Genomic DNA, 23,317 nt, shown 5'->3' on the forward strand with positions numbered 1-23,317 from the left:
TTCATTCATTCATTCATTCAATCATTCATATATTCACGTATTCAGAAAGGTATTTATTGGGATGCCTATATGTGCTGCAGACACATGTTAATATAAACATTCATGGTCCCTTCCATATAAAAACTTACAATCTGGTATAGAAAACAGACATTAATGAATTCCCACAAAGAAACTACCAATTGTAAATGTGAATAGTCTTTCAAAAGAGAAAAACGATATCATCAGAATGAATAAAAAGGGATAGGACTCTGGAAGAAATGACTGTTGGGCATCTGCTTGCATGTAGCTTAATATGTCTTCATTATGTGTTTCTATGTGTTCAGTGTTCAATAAATTTCTGCTCTTGAGGGCAGGTTATTTCTGGTTTCCCAACCTAGTATATACAGAACTATATTAAATATTACGAGTGGTAAGGATGTCATTTCCAATGGGTTTATATCATCCCTAACATAGTTTAGGTAGCTGAGACTGTGGCTAAGAGCAGAGGCAAGGAAAAAAAAAAAAAAAAAAGCCCAGTTTTCACTATTGTCATGTTTGTTTTCCACATCCAGCTCTCCCTTAGTTCTCACAGCCAACTCATATGACCAATGGTCTTCATGTTTCTCCTTCCAATGTTCCATGAAATTCTTCCTTAGGCTCTGCATTCCTAAAGGACATACAGCTACCTGCTGACACCTCTTCTAGGGGTGAAGGTCTTAGATGTAACGATAGGAAGATTTTCTGTCTGGCAATAGAAAACTCTAGAAAATATTAAACTCACTCCACCCTTTTTTTTTGTGGGTAGTAACATCTTTGTGTGTAGCATATTGCTCCCTAGATGTTAGCCAAGATCCACTGGAAGTTATAGGGAGACAGAATTTGGTTTCAGATTAGAAGTTAGATAATCCTGACCTGGCCTGGTACGACATTTGTGTATATTCTTATATTCCTGGATATTTGTATCACTTTACATTTTCACATCTTCAGACGGGTAATTCCGAACCCCCATTTAGAGGTCAAACACTCAAGCTATCACCTACTTCCATCTATTTGTGTGTAATGCTTAAGGCTGAAAATGTTTCATAGAGATCATAAAATCACATCATGTCAGAGAAACAACTTTCTTAGAATGTCTGGAAGGTAATGTTTTGGATAGATTAAACTAAAACATCATATCAAGGAAGTTGCTGGCCTGCAAAATATAATGTTCTTTTTAACTAGAAAGATAGAGCACAGAACTGCAGAACAAGAATGGCAGAGACATTTAATTTTTTTTAATGTATAAACAATTTAGCTCCTTGAACTCATTATATCACGATGAAATTTGAGAAATCATTTTTCCCTGTAAAAACCTCTGGAAAAATCTTACTAGGAAGCAGATTGTGAAGTCTTAAGGTAAAATATATAGCTTCTTTCATTGTCTTCCTTTGTGCCTGTCTTAATCGAAGATTGCTATCTTGAAAAGAACCAAATTATAGCCGAAAATTAATGTTTCTATCTTCAATTGAATTCTGTTTCTTTTCAGGAGTACATTAGAGCTATTCTAAAGTATTCTTGGCAGGTGCAGTACTTCCGCGTGTACATATCAAGATCAGTTGCATTAATTTAAATGCTATACTCCTGTTTTAAACACATAAAATGCTTATTTTTTTATTTGTCATTTTAAATGTTTTAGGAAAGAAATTCAAATTCCCCAAAACTGGGTCCTTATGCATGGCAGTGCTTTCCTGCATATGAGAAAGCACACTCTTGATTTTGCAGAAAAAAAAAAGGGCCAAAGAAATTATATGAGAGCAACTGTATGTCCTTTTACAGCTAGAAGTTGGCTTTACACATTCCACGACTCATAAATAAACAGAAGAGTTCTGTGAACTATATGCAGATGGCTGGGTCTACACTGGGAGCCTTTTGTGATGACTTTGGTTTGCTTCTCTGTTTTGCCATCTCTTAAAATATCTGCAAAAAAAATTTTTTTTTGCTCTGCTCCTCAGAAATAGGACAAGTAGAATCCTGTAACTTGAGAACGTGCCCTCCACCTCATCGGGGCTTTACCAACCTTGGAGAAATCCATTTTTTTTCCTCCTCATTTTTGTTCCTATAAAAATAACTTCCCCCACAACTGAAACTAAAAAGGCTTTGTGTTTTAAATATTTATTGTTTTATTTTTAAAAGATAACACAATAATGAAAATACAATGAGAGAGGTGAATCTACAAGGCGGTAGAAGGAAGTAATAAGCCAAAATGGGAAAAAATCCCGCAAACCACATAAAGGAAGAGATGAGATCAGCCACTTAAGTGAGCGAGTTTAAGGTTACCACACTGGCACCGAGCAAAAGTGTTCCTGCCAAGCCCAAATGAGGAAAGGAGTGGGAGGAATAAGGGCATCTGACAGCAAGGCGGGGAGACAAGGCACCAAAGTCAAGTGGAAATGCTAAGACAGCAGTTTTGTGTCTTTTTTTTTTTTTTCCTCCACCTGATTATGGCACAGAAATTTTAGCACACTGGTAAGGAACACTGGATATAAAAAAAGAACTGAAATAATATGCATACCCATATTTATATTCATTTAAATGTTGCAAACACTTTTATTCAACTATCTCCACTCCTCCACACACACACAAACAGACACACTCTCACTCACACACACAAATACACACACACCCTCTCATCGCCATTACCACTGTATCAACAATCATTTTTTTAGCTAATCAGAAAGCTGCTTTCTCAACAGCAAAAGCCTAAGGGCTTTGGCAATGTAAAAAGTATTGACATTTTCTGATGTATATTCAAAAATCTATATTACAATTCTTTATTCAGCATGCATGAGTCAGCAAAAGATATACTGTATCTTTAAAAAGGCATGAAGGCTTCCAGTCAAGCCTTTTAAGACTTTACAAATAACATTTCAAGAGGGTTGAGAATGTGGACAAAGATAGCAGATGGCTTTTAGTACAATACTGCTCCAGGATCCTTTGATTTTATTACTTTTGCTTTTTGATGGTGCTCTTTTCTGGTTTGTTTTGATGACTTTGTGGCCTAATGGACTGAAATTAGACAGACAAGCTGAAAACCCTTAAGTCCTAATGACAGAGAGTGACTTACTGGGTGACCTTGAGTAAGTGTTACATTTCCCTCATCGCAGTTTCTATAACAAAAAATAAAAATTACCCCGGCCCGCACCCCTCAAGATGCACTGAGGAGACTAGTAATTATCACTCAATTTGCATAATATGAAATAGTCATATTATCTGCCATTTATTAGGCATTTCCATGAGCCAGACACTATGTCAGGTTCTTAGCATATTTTGTGGCTTTTAATCCTCACAATAGCCACTAAACTATGAATAGTTAACTTCATTTTATAGATGAAGAAATGAGGCTCAAGAAGTTTGAGGACTTGAACTGGGGTCGGCCTGAACCCAAGTCCCCTTCTCTTTCCTTTATGAGACCCAGTGTCTCCTAATGAATACTAATCATTAAGATCAAGATGTTTAGTAATTCTTTGGTTATATTAGATAGAGTAACTATGTAGACTACATAATGTACAGCAATTACTACATCTATAGTGATCATATAATACTACAGGTAACATATACACATAAATTATCCATTGGTGACACAACGTTGTCAATTCCATCTGTCCTTACAGCACTAGGGTGCCACGGTTACTTGGTTTTATCTGGTCTATGCCTCTTGCTGTATTACTTGAAAACAAACACCCGGAAGAAGGGAGAAAGGAAAGCTGCTTTGCTCCTACAGTCTTTAGATGACTATTAGATTTCTAAAAGTGTGAACTGCAGCTTGATTTGCAAGAAAAGTAGGTCCCCGATTTGAGAGTGAATTCCTGGATTCACTAGCTAGCCTTTATCTGGTGGCCCTTGGTTGAAACATTTTCCCTGTAAATCACTGTCCTGCAACAGAAAATAAGATCCATGGTGCTTTACAGTTCCAGGGAGCATATAAAGTGAGGGAATCTGAATCTTCACTAAAGACAGAACAGAATGGAGGAAGGGAGGGAGAGAAGACAGCAAAGAAGCAGGAAAGAGAGAGAAAAGAAAGGATTCCTGGACTTCTTGGGCGGCTCTACCAACAGAGCCAGGGACTGGTTTGTCCAATAAGTGCTTTTTTTTTTTTTTTTTTTTTTACCCTCAGATGAGTCTTCTGATGGATCGTTTCCATGTAGCTAACTGCATTTTTTTCCTGTTTTTATTTAAGACTGTAAAGAAAAAATACCTTTCAAATGTATTTAGAAAATGGTGATAAGTGAAGAATGAGGCAAGGAGTTTGGAATGATCACAGCACTTCTGAAAGTATCAAGAAAAGTGCCTCATTTCTATACATCTCCCAAGATTTCATTCCAGAAAAGGAAGGATCTCGTTCTTGAGTCTCTTCAAACTCCTAATTCCGATGCCTGGGGAGAACCACATGCCTATGGTTTCTTTAAAAAATATGTTTTTCGTGTTCTTTCCTTTCGCCTGCCATTCATCCAGCAAGAGCCTCGAAGCACATTAGAACATTAATTTATAGTACATATGCATATGTAGTGGAATCCCCTAAGATTTTAAGGACTAACTTGCCAATGGAAAATAGGCCATATGGAGCACCCAGGCATTCAGAACACAACTGAGGTCGATTATCTCCCCCAACCCCCAACCCCAGCATGATGAAGAGGATATTTGGCTACAATATTTTGGAACCTAAGATGCTCTTGTGGATTGTGGATGCCAAATTGGAGCAGAATTAGTCTCATATAAGACAGTGATAGATTCAAACACAATAATGTTATACATATTTCTAATCAATTATTTTTAAAGTATGCACTTTGTTTAGTGTCTTATATTCCGGCTTCATTTTTAGAGACATTAACAATAGAGTGAGAATTATTTTGCAGAAATTAGAGAAAATAAGTTGTCCTCTGGCAATTAAGATTCAACTTATAGAACAGTACTTTTCCAGAGAACTCACACAAGTTTGTCAGAATGTAAAGGAGAAATTGCATAAAACCTTTGAGTTTCTCAATCTGAAAAGACTGCTGTACTTTGGTGAAGTGAACTCTGCCCACCCTCAGAGAGACTACAGACTCACATATGTTCTTTTTTACTCCCCATTTTCCACTTTGTTTCCGATTTCCTTCCTTGTGTTACACCAAGTTCTCGTGTGTCACAGCCTGCCATATTTTTTTAAATGACTTAACACTTTCCTAGATAAAATGGTGGGCAATTATCTCTGGAATGTTGCAGAAAAGAATTCCTGAAGCCTCTGGCTAGTTGCAGAAGGGCTTACATTAATCACTCTCTCTGCATGCTTGTCTCCTCGTAGTAGTGTCCAATGTCAAGTCAGACAGTCCATGCAGGGCCCTTGATTGAACCTTAAAAGGGCATTACCACACACTGCAGGTGGCCAGCAAGAACAAAGCCCTTGGCCCTGAGTAATTTTAATAATTTCTCTACAAGTCTAATCCGCTGCTTTGGGGAATGTTTGTTCCTGAAATCCTTGTTCGACTACTTGCCATATAATTGCTGATTCAACATTGAGAAAAAAAAAAAAAAGTTGCATTTCTTATAGTCCAAACCATCCTAGACTTGGTGTGTCTGTCTCTCGGTACTTTTTTTTCGAAAATACTGACAAGCAAAAGCTAGCTTCTCCTTGTTAAATGTTTTGCGTCTCCAAGAGGAGCCTACCATGCCCTACTGCACTAGCCAGTATGGCTGAAAGTGAGTCAGCGATAATGAACTCTAAGGCCCTCCGCGCAGCTCATGCGGTGAAACAGTGAGTAAATCTGACAGGCATTCAAGGTCGCAATAATGTAAATGGGTGTATTCTTCAGGGGATTTTATCTCTGGTGTTTGAGACCTGCAGGGATTGTAATGCCATCTTGAAATGACTTGAACCAGTGAGAGCCATTATCATAACCTCCAGGCCATGGGTTTTTATCATAATATTATTTTATTCCTGGATCTACTGATCACGTTTTCAAAACCATTACTCTTCACAATAAAACTTTCAGGAGAGAAATTTAAATTTTTACAAACCACAGTAAATGTGGCTATGAAAAAACTCACCAATATCGACAATCTCCCGAGCAGCATTGGTTATTCCTTATAAAATAACGGGAGTGTTCAATCAAATGATAATGCCTCCCCCTACACTTCCTACTTCTTCCGCACTGCTTGATTTTAAATTGTGATTTTCTTACCACAAATACATACACACACACACACACACACACACACATAAAAATATATAAAATCCAGACTGTTAGTTGCATACTTTTCTATTTCATGTGCTCCCTTCCTCCTGTGAGTCTCTGTAGCTTTTCCATAGCACTCAATGCTTGTGGTCTTGTATGCACACATTTTGTCTCTGTTACCACTGGTAGACTGTGCTATCAAAGCATAGACTACAGCTTATTCATCTCTGCTTTACCTGCAGTACCTTGTAAAAAGTAAATACCCAATAAAGCGATGAAATGAATCAAATAAGTTGGCTTCATGTTTTAGCTTCTCTATTAACTATCTGAGTCAACCAAATACGGATTACACAAAACAGTAAATTAAGGATTAAAATATATTAGCACTGCTAACATCTTCAGTCTTTTTGTTTTGGTCCAATAACTACCTGAGTCAACCGAATACAGATTATAGAAGGTGGTAAAGTCGGGGTCAAAATAATGTAACTGCTTAATGTGAAATAAGGCTTCTCTTTTTTTAATAAAATTTTGTGATTTTGTTGCTCATGTCTTATTCAGAGCTATACCTCGTGAAAGTAAAATGCCTTAATTTAATACCTACCTCCTCCTCCCTTTAAAAAAAAAAAATTCAAGATGGCTTCATTTTCATGGATCCATTTAGTACTTACATCACCTCGTGAAGAATGTAGAACAGATATTATTAGCCCCACTTTACAGATGGTGAAACAGAGATACAGAATGGCTGTGAGCTGCCCAAGTTTACCTGTGTCATCAGTTAGTAGAATAAACATTCAAAAGTCCAAGCCCTGGCCTAGGGCTCTTACTATACGCTATCTTCCAGCCCTTGCACAGACTCTGTGGGGACTTCTGTGTGATCGAATCTCTCAGCCCATGGGATCCTGTGCTCCCTGAGGATGACTTTTTATTGTTATCACTAATAAAATTATCATTAAATTTCCCTCACACAGCCTAGCATGTGGCACATAACAGACCCCAGAAGATGCATATTAAATTTATTGGAAGCCTAACAACCAATAAATTTTCTCAACTGCACCTCCCACCTACTGGTTTACTATTATATATGTCTTTCCTATGTCTTACCCTATTGAATGTACATGTAATTACACTTCTTAAAGTAATTTTTTTCCATGGATTTATATAAAACTACTGTTTCTAAGGTCTAAATATTTTTATTTTCCTCCCCTAAGGTCTAAATATTTCAAGAATAAATTAGGACAGTGGTGAAATATTGCTTTTTGCAGTTTTATCAGATTTCTCCAGAATATCTTGCTGTATAAATCTATCTAATAAATAATAAATAATGGACCTTGAACAAGGGAATATCCTTAGATGATTATGCAAAGGGAAAAACCCGATTTGGGTCTGTTTGAACAAATGTCTTGGAAGAGATTCAGGATTTTTTTTTCTTTTTACTTTCATCTCTATTGAAAATGAAATGAATATTTTTACCAAAGCCCATCAAATATAATTCAATTCAACAGGCACTTAGTGAAAGCTAACCATGTAGCAGACAGTGGGTCATAGTTGCGAAGAAGACACATTTCAGGAGACATTATCTCTGCCTTCAAAGCAGCAGGAGATTGCAGTGGTTCAGAGCTCATTTTCCTCTGATTCAAATCCTGGCTCTCCTACAGACCAGCGGTCTAACTTTGGCAAGGTAGCCCTTCCGTGCCTCAATTTCTCTTCTATAAAATGTTGGTAATAATTTTATTTAGTGCATTGCTTTTGGTGCAACGAGCAGGACCAACTACATCATTTATGGGGCCTAGTGCCAAATGCAAATGAAGGGTGCCTTGTTCAAAAATGATCAAGAATTTCAAGATGGTGACAACAGAGAATTAAGGCAGGTGGAGGCCCTTCTCAGTGTGGGGCCGTGTGTGACAACCTAGGCCGATGCCTAAGCAGCCAGGTCTGGTGATGAGTAAATGATTAATATACATAAAGCAGTTAGAAGAGTGCCTGGCACATGGTAAGTGTTATATTATAGTGTTAGTTTATTAATATTGAAGAGTTTCACTGAACATGCAAAAAATAGAAAGAAAAATGATAATTTTTTTTTTTAAGATGCAGGATAGATCTCAATTGCGAATGAGCTCTAAAGTTTGTAACAATGTTCTCATTTGCCCTGGATTTGAGGTCCCATCACCAAAACACACCACTTCATACTTATTGCACAGAAATCATTCTTGTGTCCGTCCTTCACATGAAATGTGCAGAATGTGAGTTTCATCCTTTTTATATGACATTTATATGATACTTTCCATTTGTTTACCTGCATAATTTTTGCCTCAACATAACACACAGTATACGTAACAGGGAAGTTTCTTAACAAGAGATTCAAGTCCTGATCTCTCTACTGTGCAGACGGAAAGTACTCTCATTTCGTCGCTAATTTTTTTTTTTTTTTACATTTTCTACCTAATGTCCAATCCTTAACTTTAAAAAGTATACACTTCTGTGATATCAAAATAGAAGTCCACTCAAAGGTGTCCACATAGTAATCCCTGGAATCCATGAATATGTGCTTGGTTAAGGTTGCAGGCAGAATTATGGTTGCCAAGCAGCTGACTGTAAGATAAGAAATTATCCTGGATTACCCAAGTAGGCTAATGTAATCACACAGTCTCTTCCATGTGGAAAAAGGAGGCAAAAGACATCAGTGCCAGGGTCATGCATTGTCCATTGCTGATTTTGAAGATGGAGGAGGGGGTCTCTGAGCCAAGAAATGTGGCCAGGAGCTGGCAGATGGAAAGGCAAGAACAGATCCTCCCTTAGACCCTTGAGAAAGGAATTCAACCCTTCTTGTGCCTTGATTTTAGCTCATTGAGACCCATTTCAGACTTCTGACCTCCAGAATTGTAAGATAATAAATTTGGGATGTTTTAAGACATTCAATTTGTGGTAACTGTTACAGCAGCAATAGGAGAGTAATAGAACATCTATCTATGTATATGTGTGTGCATACACACATACACACACCCACACACACACTCCAGATATACTTTTGAGCATTGAGAATGGCTGTCCTTCAGGTCCAGTAAATGCCCTCACAAATGCAGGCTGTTCTTGCTTGAATCAGTGAGGAATCACCCTCCATGCTGGATGCCAACAAGCTTCTAGCTTTCAGCTACAGATACGTTGTGGTAGAAAATGCAGAGTCTGCTTTTCTTGACCTAGACGGGAAATGTTGACCCTCCACACTGGTTCTACTGCACTGAATCTACTCCTCCATTACGGAGTTGATCACATTAGTCAATATCCTTAGCCAATATCCTTATCTGTCTTCCTCGCTTGACAGGGATAGCCTGCAGGAGAGGGACTGCATCCATATTCCTATCTTCATATCCATGGCATGACAATGCCTGGAACACGGCAGACTCATCAATATTTCTTGATTTAAATTAATGAATGGATGGCTAGAAATTTCTTTAAGCAGACACATGTGTGCACATATACACACTGGGGTAAGTTTATACTTTGATTTTATTTACTCCTAACAACCATGTTATGAGGTAAGCACTATATTAGTTAGTAATGGTAGTGATGGCTAGGAAGGTCAGATTCAGAAATACCAGGCTTGTGACCAGGAATCACTAGAGCTTTCTAATCGCTATTTGACCATTGATCAATAAAAGAGCAACAGGTTTCACGGCTATTAGCTAATATAACATCACATTAACCAAGAATCAGCCAATGCTCACAAGACAGCGAATTTCAGGGTACACAGAGCATACTTAATTATATAAAAGAAAGGAAGGAAAAAAAAACTTCTCAGGAGTCTAAAAGCTAGGTACTGTTCCTGCTGCATCTGGATATATAAGTGAGATAAAATTCTCCAAAAGTGGAGTCGCAGGATCTATTTTTGTGTTATTATAGGTTGTATCATTTTTAGCCAAAACCCAGTTTCATTCAGCCGCAGCAAAAACAAAAGTTCACAATTCTGCCTCAGCTTGCGATGCTGAGCTCACTGGTAGGTGTGAATAAATTTGTATTTTTTTTTTCTCAAAAGAAATTTAACAAATCCCAGTTAGTCATGTGTGAGTTACTGTGCTTTTTTGAAGTGCCACTTTGCAGTGTTTACTAAAATGACAAATCATTTAAGTACTGATTCATATGTGGCTAGATCTCAATGGAGGAGCATACATTAAATTTTTTTTAAAATATGAAAATTATAAGACATCTGAAATATGAACCATCCGTACAACTTTAATTTTAGGGACAGAATTCATTAGCAGAAAGAACACTTCCTAGCAGAGCATGACAAAGACATTTTATTGATGGCGGTATCAGGAATAACCCCGTGGATGGGTGTCTCACGTCCATTTTACGCAGATGAGACTTGTTCCCACGGGGAGGAAGGAAAATGCGCCTTGCATCAGCCTACAATTTACCGGGTGAACCGTAGCTGAGTTTGACTCTAATTCATCTCTTCTTGTTTCGGAGTTACCCTGAGGGGGGAGGTGTTCACAGTGAGTAGAGGACCTTGCACTTTTATATTTGGTTTCGGTTTTGGTTTTGTTTTAATCAATCACTTAAGAATAATCTTATCAACCACTGAAATGATAGAAGAAAAATTGTTCTTAAAATCTTTTTTTAATTATTTTTTTACTATTATGTTCCAATTAGCCAGCATATAGTACATCATTAGTTTTTAACGTAGTGTCAATAATTCATCAGTTGCGTATAACATTATTGGCATAGTCATATCCGTGACCCTACTGCTATGCAAGGAACTTGTGCCCAGCATTCTACAAAAGTTATTTACCTCACTGAGTTTAAAACTTAACATTACTGTATGCAAAACTGTTATACCCATTTTACAGAAGAGATTTTCATCCCAGAGCTCCTAAATGCCAGGATAAAAATATGAACTCAGTTCTTTGAATTAATCAAGTCCATATTCCTTTTCCTTTCTAGAGTAGTTCTTAAGATGGCAGCATAAAGCAGAAACATATCTCATACAATTACATTCCAATTATGATTCTCTTTGTTCTTTTAATTGCCCAGGCATGAGTGGAGGAAGCTTATGAGGTCAGTTGGACAGGAAGTTGAACCACCACAGATAACAGGACGGATGCACGAGAGAGCTAGCCGTGCAAATGAGAGCAAAGAAAGTGCAGTCTCTGACGTAAGGCCACTTGTGGGGAAATGTGAAATAGCGGGATGCCTGAACACGTATCCTTTCAGAAAGGCTACTCTGATGAAGTGCTCTCCCGTTACTAATAGCGATTGCACTCTTGCTACATATAACAAGTCCAACAATGTAGCAAACAGAAAGAGTCAAATGAGCTGAAGCAGAAGAAAGTTGTGAAATTTTGGAGCCACTATGAGGAAATAAGAGTTAGAGAGGACTGTTTTAGCTAGAGAAAGTTGTGTCGGAACACATAAAACATTTAGAAAAATAAGAACAAACATCATTTGAGAAACACAAGAAATTCACAGGGAAGTGGAGAGGAGCATAAATAATTCTCATCCTGGAATGGCTAGAAAGCTAACTAAAAGCAGAGAAATAACCTCAGTGACCTCTGAAATCCCCCCAGATCTGGGCCCAAGATTTCTACTGTTATTATTTAGTATTAGTGCTGCAGAGCAGGAAATAGTAAAGAGAAATGAAGAAAAACAAGTCCTACCTAACTGGGGAGATGAGAGCCAGACATGGAAAGAAAGCAAAAGAAGCATGAAGGATGATTTAAAAAGGAACTAAAATAAAGAAAACATGTTATTTTTATTTTTATCTTTTTTTAGCCCAAAATAATGAAATAGAAAATGTGCAAAATGTGGTACCTAAATCCATCAACAGCAGGATGTGCAAAATTATAATGTCTCTATTACATCACCATATGTAGTACTTTTGATTGCTAATTACACTATCAGATGTATAGACGTATGTGATATGAATAATTTATTTTCTGGGTTTTTTTAAACCTAACTTTGGGTCTTGAATACATTGACAAGATTCAAGCCTACAACGTACATAATGTGGAAATGTAGTTTCAGGCAATTATAATATAAGTATACACTTTTCAAAGCATTCATATTTAATTTAAATAACGTGCATTTAGGTATCTTAGTTGAATTGGATTTGACATGCAGTGCATTTTAAAATGTCTCAGGATGAGAGTCTATTAAAGAAAAGATTGCTATAAAATAGAGACTGATAAAGAGAAAAACGAAAGGAAGCAGAATAAATAAGTCTAAAAAAATTAGCACGCCACGAAACCAGGGCAGATTCTGATTGGCTAGACACGCAATCATGATTTACTAGCCTATTTGCTCTGCAGGCCGATAAATAACATGGTGTCAATGGAGCAACTGTCATATCATAAAGAATGCCGGCCATAAAGTGGTCCACATGACAATATATCATCAACGTGTTTCCATCCCCCTTCTCTTTTAGAGCAAACTGTGTGCAATAAGATGATAAAGGTCCCTACATTTTAGTAGCCGTATTTCTAAAAACTGCGGATCATGCAAATTATTTGGTTCTTTTTTTTCCTCCCAATTTATTAAAAACTAAGATTGGTGGTATTGTAATATTCTCACCTATTTAAAATTATGATACGTGGTAAGATTTCAATCTAGACCTGGCTGTAGAAGAATTACCCTTTATTGCTGTTAAGAGAGTTTTGAGCGTGTTTCTTAACGGGTTGGCATTTGAAGAAGTGCTTTGCGGACATCAATTAGTTTACTGCTGCCAATTGCTTCATGAAATAAAGCTGCATCTGAGGGCTCAGGCTGTTGCTTCTAAATGTGGATATATTGACGCTCAATCCACTAACCACTTTACTTCTGAAGACAGAAATTTGATTTATTAATAAAAATTTTACCCTCCAGATTTGCTTACGATTTGGAAAATTTTAAAAACCACCCTGAACTTCCTCTCTCCCAATCCACACCATTTGCTTTCTCAATCTATTGTATACATCTGGGTTTCACTTGTTTGGTGACTAGGAAAATGAAGGGACCATTTTCCATACTTATATGTTTATATGTATTTAATTTACATCAGATATTTAATTAATGCTTGTGGGATGGAGTATGGAATTATACATTCATTCTTCCTGCCTATAATGTGGTTCCTTAGGTAGAGTCCTCTCTGCTTTATCACATACGAACCCTAATACCAGTTCCTCCCAACCCCCTTTCCCTGCAGAACTAAACAGAACAGAACGGCAGCTGGACAGATCACTCCAGTTTGAACAGATGAGGTAACAAAACAAAAAGCAGATACATGTGCGTCTGCACACATATGTGGGTTAGGTCTGGATTAAACTCAGGCATCAACCCTCATGTCCAAGTTAGTTAACTGAAAAAAAAAAAAAGTCATAATAGCAACATTCAAAAACTTTCACAAGGCTCAGAGACCATAAGAAACTTTTACACATAGTCAAATGACTATTACAAATGAAAAGAAACCTATTGATTAAATGTCACCATTGATATCTATGGTATAAAAAAAAACCCACAAAAACTCAAGGTCAAGGGACACTGTACACAGAGCCCTGTGCATGCCAGGCAAACCAGGAAATATCTTGGGTAGCCATAGTTTTACTATGAGTAACTGTGTGTATTGTGGGTAGAGAAAAGAGAACAACCAGTTTTAAAAACCCACTCTAACTAGAGACCCAGGCTTTTGGAACTCTAGTCGGGAACTTTAGTCACTTCTTTTTTCCCCCATGAGTTAATTCAGAAAAACACATATCTATGAGCCACATCTTTTTCATGACGGTTTCTTTCACATCGCTATAAAACTCCAGGACGAATATTTGTATTTTCACAATGTAGATTAGCTACTTAACCAAAAAGAAAAATGTAAATGAGATAATTGGCACTGCTTTCAAGCCACTAAAATGTGAATAACTGGGCATATCTCAAATATTGACAATGGAAATTAAGGTCATTGAGCCACATTCCACTCGAGAGTTTCTTTTTATTGCTCACCAGAACCAAATTCATGATTGTGGCTTCAGCAAGAATATATTATGTATTTACTCTTGTTTCTATAGTTTATGCACATGACATTTCCTCTGCTTCCAATATCTTTTCCTGCTTCTTTGCTTCAGATAATATTTATTGAGTACTTACTGTGTTCCAGCCGTTGCTCTAAATACTTTATACACATCAACTCCTTTTATTCTCTCAACACTAACAATAATAGTACCCACCTAGTGCTTTTGAGAATTCAACAACTTACAATTTGGAGAGTGCTTAGGACACTACAGGGCACAGAGAAATTGCTCTGGAAGTGTTTGCCAAACAATCATATGAAATAGGTTGTATTTGTTACTCTCATTTGACAGATGAGGCAATGGAAGCAGAGGTAGATAAGGAAATCCCAGGGACTGTGAGCTCATAAGTGGAGGAACTAGACTTTAAACACCAGCAGTTCAACTCCAAAACCTGCATTCTCGACCATGCTTAGCCACTAGGCTCTGCCACTTCTCAAAGATGTGCATGGATTCTTGCTTCAACAACGTGACCTGAGACACCTCCTCCGAGAAACCTTTCCAGAATTTCTATCTGTACACATAGCAGACTGGAGGCTTCTTGAGTATCCAAACCCTATTCTGTGACATAGTCTCCTCCAGAGTACTTCCACTCTGATCTGCACACAGCAGACGCACAGTAGCTGCATGAATGCCCATATAGATTGACGGTCTTGGGAGTATAATGTAAATGATACCGTTTTAACTTTAAAAATTTAACAGACATACATTGAATATTTTACGCTTAAAAGATATAAATATCTGTTCAGTTTAATTATTCTCTTATTTATTTATATTTCTGAGTAGATAACACCTACATACCAATGACCACTCCTTCTGGGACAGTCCTATATTCTTATTTTTGTACTTTTTGAAAAATAAATACTGCCATCTTTACAGACTTGGCTTTGCTCCAGTTCTATCAATGTGAGTAGTACTAGCTGTGAGTTCTGCAAAGTTACTTAATGTCTATGAGTTTCAGTTGCCTTCGCTTTCAAACAGGAATTCCAGTACCTACTTATAAAGTGGTAGGGGGGAGCAAATAAAACAAAATAATAGTGGGCACAAAGTAAGCATCGTATAGTAAGCGTGTAAATTGCTTCACAGGCTTTTATAAGGAAGTGAGATATAAATTTAAAACCAGGGGCGCCTGGGGGGCTCAGTCAGTTAAGCATCTGCCTTCCGCTCAGGTCATGTTCCCAGGGTCGTGGGATCAAGTCCTGCATCGGGCTCCTTGCTCAGCTGGGAACCTGCTTCTCCCTCTGCCTGCTGCTCCCCCTGCTTGTGCTCTCTCTCTCTTTCTACCTGACAAATAAATAAATATATAAAATCTTTAAATTTAAAACCAATACACATACAAACAAAGTTTAGCTATAAGTTTATTTGGGCTGGATATGTGAATTTTCTTTGTGTTTTTATCTTTCTAATACTAAAGCGGAAAAGTATTAGCATTGCTTATACACACACTGACTGTTAGAAGTGGGGCACATAGAAAAAAATCTATACTAGCTATGGGAAATCAAGTTGAAAGTTAAAATTTTCTTTCGTGGATAGAGCCGAGATGCCCTTCAACAGATGACTGGATTAAGAAGATGTGGTCCATATATACAATGGAATATTACTCAGCCATCAGAAAGAACGATTACACAACATTTGCAGCAACATGGACGGGACTGGAGGAGATAATGCGAAGTGAAATAAGTCAAGCAGAGAAAGACAATTATCATATGGTTTCACTCATTTATGGAATATAAGAAATAGGAAGATCAGTAGGAGAAGGAAGGGAAGAATGAAGGGGGGATAAACAGAAGGGGGAATGAACCATGACAGACTATGGACTCTGGGAAACAAACTGAGGGCTTCAGAGGAGAGAGGGGTGGGGGATTGGGATAGGCCGGTGATGGGTATTAAGGAGGGCACTTATTGCATGGTGCACTGGGTGTTATATGCAAGTAATGAATCATGGAACATTGCATCAAGAACTGGGGATGTACTGTATGGTGACTAATATAACAAAAATAAATATTATTAAAAAAAAGAAAATTAAAATTTCCTGAGAATAACCAATAATCAAATAAGAGGACTTCTAAGACTTCTTTAATAACGGCCTCTTTGAAGTGGTATGGTCTACAATGTTTGGTGCTTTGGAAATCTCTAGATGCTCTTGGATGGGATGTATTCACTTCTGGGTACAGGTCCAAAAAAAGAAACTTTCTGGTTTTTATTTCCAAGAGTGATGCTACAGGTCAATACCACCTAAAGTGGAGCATGCCGGGAATAAGCTCCAGAATGGCTTTTAATACACTAGATATGCTAGAGGCTCGATTGCACTAGTGATGGATTATTGACAAACTGTATTACTGTGATGCATTTTTAAAAGCATATGTTTACTCCTGTAAGTTGCTGTTCCAGTTTGTCTCAGTGTTCAGGGCATTTGTTTTATTTGTGCAGATTATCCCCGTCCCAGAGAATCCTAACCACAATACGACACAATCCACTGACTTACTCTGAGTCCTGCTTCCCTTCCAAAATATCCATAATGAATATTTATGATTGTAAACTCAATATAGGTCCTCGAAATAAATAAATAAATACATGATAGTGCTTCCATGCCTTTAATGAGGTTATCAAATGGAGTAGAGCTTAAGATTTGCCATTAGGTTTTAAAGAATGGTCAGCTCAGAGTGAAGCCCTCTGTGGGGCATGAATAATGAGAAGGATACAGCAATAATGCTTGAAGGAAAAGAAAGAAGTAAGAAGGGGGGGAGAGAGTGGGGGGGGTGGAAGTAGGATGGAAGATAGAAGAAAATAATAGCCTTTCTAGCCAGATACAAACCAGAAGCCAAACTTGAGGGAAATTCTACATTTGCCCAAGTCATGTTCCTTATTATTTTAAGGTACTGGCAGTCACTTCATCTTATTAAACATTAATCCAAAAAGCCAGTCAATGTTTGGCTTAGTCTGACCTGCCATTTTAGAATTTAAAAAAAAAAAAAAAAAACATAGCCACACAAAAGCATATTAATATTGTTTGATATGTTTGAGCTGATCCAAGGGCTTAAGCACTTAAACCACCGTAGCTCTTTCTGAAAACTCCCAATGAAGTTTTGACATTTTCCTTGTTGCTGGACGTGTTCTTTGGGCTTCTATGGAGAAGCAGCTACTCAGAACCACCATCATGGCAAAACAGCAGTTAAGAAAGAAGCAGCGACAACAGCAATACAGGTCTGACATATTTTCCTTTCCCTGGCTTGCTGACAATCCTCAGGAAATGAAACATGTGGTTTTGATGAAGTGGTGCCTTAAATTTTAATGTGGCATTGGTCTATCTTAGGGTTCCTAAAGGTTCATGGGCAATACACTAAAAGGGAACTAATAGCTGAGAAGGAAAACCCAACGGAAAGCTTAGTTATATACAAACATTCTGTAAAGTGCAAGTTAGAAATTGAGCTACATTACATGGAAATATAACACCGTTGATAGTCTTCTGGTTCCTATCGCAGATTCTCCAAGTCGACATTAAAAATGAATCACATAAATAATATGCCTTGTTCATAATCCCAGACATGATTCAACAAGGTCGAACAAGTAGAGGGAGAAAGAAATGCAGTGGTAATAGGACCTGGTGTCTAATGTGGTCCTCTTCATCTCGGTTATTGGCATCACCGTCTACTCCACCGTCCAAGATAGGAGCCACGGAACAACCTTTACGATTTTGCCTTCATGAGCACAACATATTCCCATCAATTTGCCAAACTCTATCCATTCATCTTTACATATGCCTTGTGTATGTCTCCCTTCACCTGTCCCTTCTTCACTACTGCCCCTAGATTTGTTATGTTACTCATCCTCTGTCTCCTGTCCCTGACTCTAGTCTCTTTGCCACTAATTTTAGTCCTCCTAATCCCTCTGCTGCCAGAATTATCTTCCTATAACACACAGGTCGGATGATTAGTCTTTCTAAACTGTTGATGACTCCCTGTTTCCTGCAGGATAAAGTGAAAGCACCCTTCCACGGTATTCAGATGGCTCCAAGTTACCTGTCATCCAGGTACCATCGCCTAATATTCTGCCCTATACTTCAACTTCCTTAACCATAATGGAATACTCAGAGTTCAAGGCCATTTCCATGCTCCTAAACTGTGTTTATATTGTTTCCTCCTACTCTGCCTTATGAAATTTTACTTTGGGTCATGGTCAGATACCCTCTCCTCTCTGGAGCAGATCCCCCTCCCCCAAGGCAAGACAATATCTCACCATTTTGTCCTTCAGTAACTTGGCATGTATCTCCATTAACAGGCCATGGTAGGTTTGGGGAGCTTCATCTTTGAATTGCAAAGGGAAGGTACACCGTCCTTACACAGAAGGAGTGAAACAATTTTGTTTACTCATTTTTTTAAGGAAAAAAACAATGTCTTCTAATTGCCTTCACTGTATCTCTGCAAAACACCACAACCACAAATCTGAAGTTTCCCAGGAGAACATTAAGTTACATTTCAGAGCATGTAGTGTCATTCTGTCCACTCTTTGGAATGGACAGAGAACACACATGGGCTTGGCGGACAAATGACCCAGAGAACACTTGGTGGGCAATGACCCAGAGAAAAGATAATGAAGCTTCTAATGCCGTCACGAAGAAGAGCTAACTGAGGAAGACTTCCCAGATGGCAAGGGAGGAAACACGAAATGAGGGAAGAAAAAAAGAAACTGCATTTAATCACATACTACCAGACAGACAGCCGTCAAGAGGGGCTCCGCCTTTGCTCTGACCGACCTCTTTCGGTAATTCTCCTAACTTATGGGCCACTGCAGATTCTGAGTTCTTCACTCCAAATCTGCTGAAGAATAAAAGGAAACTGCTTTTGCTGAGCAAAACAAGAAAAAAAGCACTTTGGGAGTGAGATGTAAATGATAACCCTAAAATTAGAGAAATTGGAAATTGTCATTTTTAGTTGGGTGCTTTTCATTCTGCAGAGGCAACACTCTCAGACCTGTTCTGAGTTAGCCTGTCCCATTTGGGGATCATTTGGATATGTTAGGTTTTCAACTACTCTACACACCAAGATGCTAGCTCCTGATATTATAAAGCTGATAGGAACCAGGAGTTTCCATAATATGATTTCAAGGAGTCTCTATCACATTCTGTTCTCTGAAAGTCATTTCGTCAAATGGTTCTCGTTATCAAAGACCCTCAAACACCCAGGTGGCATCATATTTAAATTTGCAGGGACTTTATTGTAATCTCAGCAGTATCTGGCTGTCAGCAAGAAGGTGGTATAATGGACTATAATCATTTTGCACGGAGTAAGGACAGGTCTAGCAGAAAATGCTTCGTTCTAGGTGATGGCTCCTGCAGGTCAGTAAAGGGCACGTACTAATAAGGAGCTGCACCAAAGTACTGGTGACGACATGCTCGTTGGAAAAAGCAAGCTCAGCAGATTCGCCGCAGCAAATAGAGCCATTACTGCTGCACGTCAAGCTATGAAAAATACCAAAGCACAGGAGCATCAGAGTGAAAGGGATAAGAAGAGAGCAACCACAATAAAAAGAGATCGATCAGGACACCTGACATACGCCTCTGTGTTTTTATTGGTTGAAAGTTAACCACGTCATCAACTCTCACATGGTTAATTATGTTAACCATCTATCAGATCTATGACACGGAAGTGGGCCCAAAAGCTTGCTCAGGACCATCACCACATTTAATTTGCACTCTGTGACCAAGTATCACACTCTGTGACCAAGTTCTTCATTATATTACTATCAGTCCAAAGCTCATTTCTAGGCATGGCTGTATTGTCGTCTGCTCCTACACCCAGGCTCTAAGGCTCTGATCTTTGTCGTGTAATGCTTGCTTTTCTTTTTTTCTTCTCACTCATGTAGAAAATGTAAAGCCAGGCAAATGAAGGGAAGGATAATGCAGGAAAAGGACTCTGTTGCTTTTAAAAGGGAATAATTCCTCACACTCTTTCTAAGGGCTTCTGCTACCACTGGAAGCGTGAGGGTCACACAGGTTCTTTTCACAACTGGGAGCTAGACCAGGACTAATGCCAGGGTCCGAGAGCCTCAGGTAGGTCACCTTCCTGTAGGAGCTCACCAGCGCCCATAGTAAAGCACAGTCCCTGTGCAATGACCACAAGAAACACTGATGCTTAAAAGCCATGTACTTGAAATGTCTCCCTGAAAATATAAATTTTTAATATAAAGAGGTAGAAGCACGAAATAGGTAAACCAAGATGGATTCATAAAAATGCACACCATATCCCCATAGGAATGCAAAATAGCTATTTAAGGCTTACAGTACCATTTATCAGCCAGGAAAATAATAACACAAACAAAAGATGAAAACACAACACCTGACCTTTTACACAGCTCACTGTTAATCTGGGCCAGGCTGTGGCTGTTCAATGCAACACAACAATGAGAAAATGTTTCTGGATGGGGCGCGTGACATTCCCAGCCTAGCATTCACTGGCCTGCACCGTAAAACATTTATAGCATCAGATCCCCCATTATTTTGAGTAAAAATGAAATTAAATAGTAGAAGGTCCCTGTAAATAAATGTAAAAGCAGGTGCTCTTTGAAAATGGATTTGCTTAGGTGGTGTGTCGGGGGCTGGGGGGGGGAACCCTCCCATGACCTCACTACCAAAGAGTTTATAATTAATCATGCCTAGAAGAGAGAGGATACTCTCAGGTGACCGGCTTGCCCTTTAAGAACTTACTCTGTGTTATCACCCAATATCTGAGATACCGAGCCTCTGCCATCATCAGTTACTATGCTGTTATGTGATGGGGCTTAACTCGATTTATCCAACTCTTAATTTAACCGTTAATAAAAACTGAGCATCAAGGAACATAGCTCACAAGGTTCAGAATAGTGCCTCTGGGATACACATTTTATCCTTCCCACTGTTTCTATTCTGGCTACATCAGTATGCAGAAGCCATTGCAACTGAATATTCCTAGACACAATAACACTGTGCAGAGAAGGATAGGTTTGGGTTTCAATAAGGAGTTTCAAAGTCTGGCCGTTCCTACATGCCGAAGGCACCAGCCCAGGGGAGGTCCTGGGCATCCACGAACACAAGTGATTTGTCTCCGGAGATTAGGAAGGAAATCCTGGAAGTAGCACAGGTGTCTCCTTGTTTAAGTTTACGAAGACAAGTGTATTTGCAGCAGAGGAATGTTCCCTTAGATACATTTCAGGCCAACCTCAGTGGTGAGACATCTTGAGTAGATAGGGCTATCTATGCCCTGCATCTGACTTAGACCTCGAGAAGGCTTTATCTCAAAACCAGTTTAGTCACATTTGTATTTTCTGGACACTGGGCCAAGCTAGAGAGACACTAAACACCATTAGTCAAGTGCACACGTGCAACTGCACGCCCCCTTCTCCTAGGATACCGAGATTGGGCTGTCCTCTGTCCTCTGTATGATATCAGCCCCTCTGGAAGCCTGAAACTACAAGGAAAGGGATGAAAGTCTTATTTTGGGCCCAAACTTGGCTGAGAATGCAGAGAAATCAGTTCTGGTGATTTCCCAGTATCTGCAGATGGGGTGGTAAAAACCTGGTCTTTGGAATCAGACAGACTTGAGTTTGAATCCAGTGCTGCCACTGACTAGTTCCAAGGTCGCACGGCAAGTTACTTAACCTCATCTGTAAAATGGGCCAAACAGTGCCCATGCCACACTGTGACAATTCACGGATCCTAGCTAGCAGAAATGCTTGCTGGAGGAATGTGCGTTGTCATGAGGTGCTATATCAAAATTTAAGCATTGGTCCATTTATTTCTTTTTAATGAGGCCTAGAAAGATATTGAGCTGTGAGGAGAGCAGTGGTGGGACCATGGGCTTAAAATACCCTGCAAAACTCTGTAATGACCTCCTGGAGTTTTCTTCACTGTTGTTCCTTTATATAAATATTGCATTTCCCTCATGTGTCATCTCCAGGAAATCCCTGTAGTCGTCTGTGTTTTTGCAAATGTGCCAAATAATCAGATCACATTTAAAACACAATGTTCACATTCACATTACAATGTGTCCCTTGATATTCTGGTAGCCATTTTTACATAAGATGTGTTGGTATGTTGGCTATACCCTACGTAATCTCAAAAGTTTATTCCTTTGGGGGCTGGGGGGACTACTGTTGTTTACTTAGCATAAGTTTTTTTTCACAGTAATATGCTCAGTTTCTCATCAGAATAATGTATTACTATTTTTAAATCAATTTGAATATGATCTATCATATTTCATGTGTTGTTGCCCATATGGTTCTTCATAGGCAAGTGCTGGTCAAATACACGATTCCTTGTAGAACACTCTTTTTTCAGGGTCAAACTTAAACACATATGAGGAATCATTTGGATTAATATGTCACTTTTTAGATATTCCTCAATGATGCAAAAAGAATTGTTTTCATTTGAAAAAAGAAATGCTGGAGTCAAAAGTATGAAAACAAAGACAGCTAAGGACTCATGGTCCTTCTGGGGCTTTTTTTATACGTGAAGACATTCTCTCAACAAAAAAATGTATTTTAATACTTTTGCAACCTTGGGCCTGTTTTGAAAAGTGTTCGTATTATTTTATCTTCTTCCCTATTCTGTGCTATTTTACTTGTTGTTATGTCAGTTGTTTTACTAAAAGATTTTCCTATTATCAAGCTACCTAAAATTGTTAATTGAAATAAATCCAAGAGCATTATTTTCAATGTTAAATCTTAACCTGTTAGTACTCTTACGATCTTAATTGTTCTGGTCAATATTTTTGGGAAAAGTCAAGATGCTATTAACTTATTTGGAGCACCTTTAAAAGGTTGGGCATGTTGCATATCGATTCTGTGCCTCCATCCAGGCTTCATTCACAACTTGTTTATGATCAACTATCTCTGGGTCAGCTCATTTCCAGGCAGAAAAGGCCCCATTGCCCATATTCAGCCCCAACCCCTTCCAAAAATCTTTCAAATAATTTTCTGGAGGATTTATTTTCCAAAAAGAGATGAGTTCTTTGGTCAAGCCCAGTTATAGGAATTTATTCACCATACCTTGCTAGAGAAAAGTTTCATATACTGAAAATAATTTAAGTGAAATTCACCAAATAAATGCTTTCATAACCAAGTTTAACTTCATTATTCAAGGAACTA

At 38.4% G+C, this 23,317-nt stretch overlaps 1 protein-coding gene and 1 pseudogene across 1 annotated transcript in view; one reads left to right on the forward strand and one right to left on the reverse strand.

Annotated features, from left to right (window-relative positions):
- PCDH7 (protocadherin 7) overlaps nt 1-23,317 on the reverse strand; it is a 403,732-nt gene that overhangs the window by 291,036 nt on the left and 89,379 nt on the right. The gene's annotated exons all lie outside the window — the stretch shown is intronic.
- The window catches only part of LOC103658442, a 39,253-nt pseudogene that overhangs the window by 7,808 nt on the left and 8,128 nt on the right, over nt 1-23,317 (forward strand).

Source organism: Ursus maritimus, unplaced genomic scaffold (assembly GCF_017311325.1).
Source record: "Ursus maritimus isolate PB19 unplaced genomic scaffold, ASM1731132v1 scaffold_8, whole genome shotgun sequence".
NCBI classification, from domain to species: Eukaryota; Metazoa; Chordata; class Mammalia; order Carnivora; family Ursidae; genus Ursus; species Ursus maritimus.